This window comes from Acyrthosiphon pisum, chromosome X (genome assembly GCF_005508785.2).
Source record: "Acyrthosiphon pisum isolate AL4f chromosome X, pea_aphid_22Mar2018_4r6ur, whole genome shotgun sequence".
Taxonomy (NCBI): Eukaryota; Metazoa; Arthropoda; class Insecta; order Hemiptera; family Aphididae; genus Acyrthosiphon; species Acyrthosiphon pisum.
In genome coordinates, this window is record NC_042493.1 from 103,199,179 (window position 1) to 103,205,002 (window position 5,824).

The following is a 5,824-nucleotide window of genomic DNA, read 5'->3' on the forward strand; positions in this document are numbered from 1 at the left end:
AGCCAAAGAGACTAAGAATCTTTGAATGCCTGTTAAAGCAGTTTTTAACGGAACATCGTAATCCAGATCCTGAAGTATGGTCCTTTAAAATTTAAACAAATAATTCATATTAAAAAAAATTTATTAAAATTAGAAACAGGTAGGTTGTCAATTATAAAGTAGAAATTAAAATATAATATGAGCTAAATACATATTTTAGCGATATAACATTCAATAGTCTAGTTTGTATAGAGTCTATATATTTAGGATAGTCTAAAGACTATTTTTTGTAAAAACTAGAGGGTATTAGAACAATATAAGAACAATTATTGATATTTACAATCAATGATTCTCATTACCTCGTTGGCTGTACAGTATATGATGCAAAACAAGTTGTGTACATATTTATTCGTATATTATGATACAATGAACAGCCTACAAGATGATTATTTCCTTATAGTAAATATACACATAGCTTTGTTTGGGCGTTATTAGATGACCATTTTGGTTTTATATTTTATAATCATAATGGTCCCTGATTAATTACAGACTACAGTAGATATTTCCTAAGTAGTAGTGGCTAAAAAATATATCCTAAGAGTTTTCGAAAAAGAGTACACACATTGTTGGTCAAACTACTAACTATTTTATAAATATACAAGAATATTACTGATGTCTAATTAGAAACACTAAATTACTTAAGAAGAGAAACTAGGACGTTGGAAACCAAGGCCCTACATATTCAACAAGGAAAGCATGGAAAATCATAAAAAGGATAAAGATATCCATAGGCGTAACTAGGGGGGAGCTCTTAGCCCCCAAGTTTGAATATTAGGCCCCCCAGAATTATTTGTTTTCCATGTAGTTTATATTGTTTTTTTTATTATTATTATTAATTGTTTTTTCAGCCCCTCCCTAATATATTTAATCACCCTACGACAATCAAGATATCAGACTGTATTGACCATATTTATAAAAAATATTAATACTTATTTACTCACCAGCATATCCTCATTGTTTCTAGTAAGTCTAGTAGTCCGTCCTGGTGATTTAAAATTATTTACAACAGCATTTTCAATATGTTTCTCTCTGTAAAATTCAGATTCTATGTAATCACTTTCATCAAAATAAGCCAATTTTCTAGATTTTTAAATAAATGTAAACATAATCTAGTCAAATACAATATTCATTAACTCACCTTTTAATATTTGTTTCCATTGGTAAAATTACATTGTTTCCAGTTTCAACATCATTACTTTGAGTAGCATAACTATATAAAAATAAAAATACTATTGACAATGAAAATTTAAATTATAGACATCAAGAATTATTACTTCTGGAAAACCATTTCGATCATAAAGTTGGGGAATAGCATTATATAATAAAAATTGCCTATTACCTTGCTTATAATTTTCTTCTAAAAAATGATCACTACATATATGTTGCCATTCATGACAACGATCATGAACTAACTAATTACTTTCTGATGGGTGGTGGGGGGAAACATAGGTAAAATAAGTACACAAATTAAAGGAAATAGGTACCTATCAGAATATACCTAGTTTAAAAGTCTTCATCAATCATGTCCATTGTCGATAGTTGAAGAATTTTAATAACAGCCACTGAAGCTTTTTGGTAATTGCATACTCTTTTTTCAAATAAGTTTGTTTTTCCTCGTTGCAAATGGGAATGGGTTTGACAACCTGTACAACAATAATTTACATATTTAGTTCAATTTGATAATTAATATTATTCTGATAATTTTTTATCAATTTTTACTATAAGCATAATCTAAATATACAATTGAACATTTATTACATTTTTTACTACAAAATAATTTGCAAATTGTTGATGAATTTTGACGAAATGTAAACTTTAAATGCTCATGAAAAATGGTGGCTATGTATCTCTTGTATCTGTGAACAGATATTATAGAAACTATAACATGATGCCTGTATTACATTTTCAAATTTTTTGATACTCTTTCTTGACAATTAATATTAAAAACAAAACTAATCGAATATATTAAAATGTATTATACCCATAACTAGCTCAAAAGGAGTAAAATTGTTTTAAAAATTGTATGGTGTATTATAGACAATGCTAATAAGAACATTCATATATCTATACCTAGGTATTTTTTTTATAAAACAAAATCAAAAAATATAATCATTTTTCATTGATTATCTTTCTGTTTTCTCCAATGTATGTGAAAACAACTGGAAACATTCAAGCTATACCTTTTTAACGCATCCAACTAGATGCACTTTCCCTTCAGAAAAGATACCAATGTCCAAACTAGTTATGTGTGTCTTTGCAATTTAAATATGTTGAGGCCCGCCGTGTTATTAAAATTGGATTCTTGCTCAGCAAAATTGTGTTACCTAAAAATTAAAACTTTGTTAAAAATATGACAGTTAACCATTTGTCTTCTCTCTTAGAACAACAAGCAACACGCAAATGTGAGTACAGTTGATCCAGTTCTATAATGTTAGTCTTAATATATTAGAGTGATATGACATAATATTATAATCAAACTTAAAGGCAAAAATATTTTTTAAGCAACCTTATGGGCAAGCACTCATTATGTTTGTATTTTATTTTTAAAACAAGTCATGGATATTATAAGATTGTAACATAAAACAATTTATTTATGTATTTATTTTGACCAAACGGGCTGAGCCCTTTCGATAGACAAATATATGTCCACGCACACAATTAGATATAATAATATGTGTCCGTGAACAGGTGGGTTTGTTATTTGATAGCTTTGATAGCTAGATTAGTTTTAAAATAAAAACCTATCAACAATATTCTCACCTTTAAGTTTCATAATTCTCTCCAATATTGTATGGATTCATCTGAGTCGGTAGAATTATCTCCAAGAAAGTCAACGTCTGAAAATTTGTCAATGCATGGCTCCACTTTCCAGTTCCATTTATGTGGTACATGATAATATATTTCAGTTTGAAAAACATTATAAGTATAATCCCCCTGTGTGAAATAAAAACGATAAACTATTAAGTGACTTTTGGTCTTGGCAAACATTTAAAATCGGATACTTGAGTGATATACTTACATAGGTGTGTGTGTGAATTAGACATTATTGGGTATCTAAGGCTTTTCTGGGTGAATTAAAATCATGGCCTCCAAATCTATTATTCGTCTGTTCATTTACTTCTACTCATCGTTGGAGAAACAAAATTTTCTGAAAATGTCAAGTTGTAACAAATATATAAATACCAAATTTATGAATTATGTTAAATGATTTTACCTCTTAGATGCGATTTACTAGTCGTGCGCAGAGTAGTACCAATATTGCCGTGAATCACTAACATTTATTTTACTACTCTATCCCAGACAAGTGGTTTGGGTTATGTTTTGAGACAGCCTCTGACACCGTGTTTACAAATATACTGAGCATTGTTTACCATCACTAATTATTGTGAAATGATTACCTACCGCAGTTCTATGCCAGGTAGAAATTATTGCGACAATCATTTAATTTGAACATTTTTAGCCATTATTTCTTTCTATTTCATTGATTTTTTGAAAATCTATATTTGTGAACAAATTAGCAAATTAGACTGACTCCATATTATTAAGAAATATAATCACTACGACTAGAAAATAATACTTACAAATGAAAATGTACGTAATGTGGCAAGGCGATACTTTGGATGTTTTACTGAAAAGAATACACTTATTATTATGGTGATTTTATATTAAATTGTATGAATAGAACTCTGTACGACTGTTCTGTAGTCTGTAATTTTTGTTCCAATTTCAAATAGTCGCGATTCGCGAGTGATTCAAATTTAAAGTCGGCATACGAAAAAATAATAATATTATGTTGTTATTTATTTGATAACAAATATTACTATTTCGTGTACATAGTGATAAGACAGAATCGCGGTCATTAAATTTTCGAAATATCGTGAACGATGCAGCTCCAAGATTTTAAAACGTAACACGGGCATTTTATTGTCTCCGTCTTATACAGAAAATGTACGATGAGCAGGTCACATTTAGCATCGTTAGTTTAAAAATTAGAGTGAATCGAACTATATTGAAACTATTAGCAAATGTACGTTCTGCGTAATACATTTTTATTATTTGTGGCGGTGTACACGATAATTAGTCGAAATAATGCTTCGCTTTTCATCTTTTCCTGCGGGAAAGTGAATCTAGTAGGTGCATAGGGGACGTCGAAATTAACAGTACCTAGTCACCAAAAGAGCAGGGAAAAAACAAAAAAAAACGTGAATCCATTGATTTCTATCTATTGAATAAATAATAAAACTATAATCTTGCATACAGTAAATTAGATTAATTTTAAATTTTAAGTTTTAATTCTTTATTTATACTTGCTTACTAGAGTAAGGTTATCTGCCCTTTTACAGTAAATGTCCATGTTTAATTTCGACAGTTAATAGTTTTGAGACGTCTGACTATAAATTTTAATTTCGCATACCAAGCAATGTTGGTACCTACCAAGCAATGTACTGAATACTTTCTGTCAATATGCCGGATCCCTGTTAAACGAATACCATAAAAATAATTAAATTAACCATTTATGATGATATTATATTCCTTACCAGTTAACGCAATAATTTTGTTGTGATTTTTAATGAAATAATGAAATAATAATTAATATTATTCTCATGACTAAACAGATCTATTTAGTTCTATTTAGTCTATGAGAGCGATAAAATTATCAAATCGACATTCATAATGAGTGATAAGAGTGGAAGACCAATGATACCAAGGCTATTTACTTTATAATATTAATTAGGTAATAAAATGTCCATTCTACAAAAAAAATATTAGACCGGTAATTGTTAATGAAATATTAAATGTTTTATAACGGGTTGTGATTAATTTGTGTGTAGAAAAAAGTTGTTTTGATGATTCATTTAGGAATTATTATGGTAAAAAAATAATGTAAATTTTAGTTCAATTAGCTTTTTTTTACCATTGGGCATTGGCGTTGACGTAAGTTCCAACCGTCATCTATCGAGTCCGAATGATTTTTTAAATCTGTAGCGTACTCGATAAATTTTTGGTATGTCATGCTCATGATTTGCGATAATAATAATAAAATATGAACACGCCAATTTAATAACTTTTGTAGAAAATTGCGTTGTAGACTTAAATCATAATATTACATTGTTCGGTTTCTCTTTGGTCGGACGTGCTCGTTTAATACTTGTCGAGAAAACTAAATAAGGCTTGTCGTTGATAAGTTTTGCAACGCATTATGACAATTTGTGAGGAACGAATCGAAATCTAATAATTCCAAGACTAAAAATCGCGATGAGTTTTACAATAAATATTAATTAATACCTACACCTAAATATTCGAAAAATCGAAACTCCGGCGTCGCGGACAGTTGTTATCACTATATTTTATTAGTCGACATTGGAATGTTACTACAGAATATATAGATAACACATTTTATTATCTATAATACATTATCTACGGATGATACGCACACTGCGGCTGTAACGCCGAACTCGCTCGACAGAATACCACGTAACCGTGCTCAGCACTACTGACGGAAAGACATTGAACCATGATACATGCATTGAACGATTGAATTCGGCCGCCGGGCACTGTGGCCAGCGCTACGTGGCCTGTGGCAGTGGTTAGACGGTATATCGTTAGATTGGCGCGCTCTAAAAACATTTTTGCTTTACGTCGTTTTTCGGGGTGCCGAGGCCCGTTGGTTGTGAGTTGTGACCGTCGTCCACATTGATATTGGTCGTCGTTGCTTAGCTGGCCGTCGGTTACCCAACAAACGATATTAAGTTAACAGGGGCCTATACTACTCGTAGCAGCGGCG

General features: G+C 30.4%; 1 long non-coding RNA gene across 2 annotated transcripts; it reads right to left on the reverse strand.

The window, feature by feature from the left end:
* LOC100571387 lies at positions 1–2,960 on the reverse strand. 2 transcript variants are annotated; one of them, XR_510815.3, is made up of 6 exons: positions 2,800–2,960; positions 2,220–2,363; positions 1,538–1,682; positions 1,178–1,249; positions 981–1,068; positions 1–82 (listed from the first exon to the last, which is right to left on the reverse strand). It is a non-coding gene; the product is annotated as an uncharacterized LOC100571387 (long non-coding RNA). The 2 variants fall into 2 exon arrangements; XR_003839928.1 differs by lacking the exons at positions 1–82; positions 981–1,068; positions 1,178–1,249 and having other exon boundaries at positions 1,450–1,682; positions 2,800–2,947.
* Positions 2,961–5,824: the final 2,864 nt, after the last annotated feature.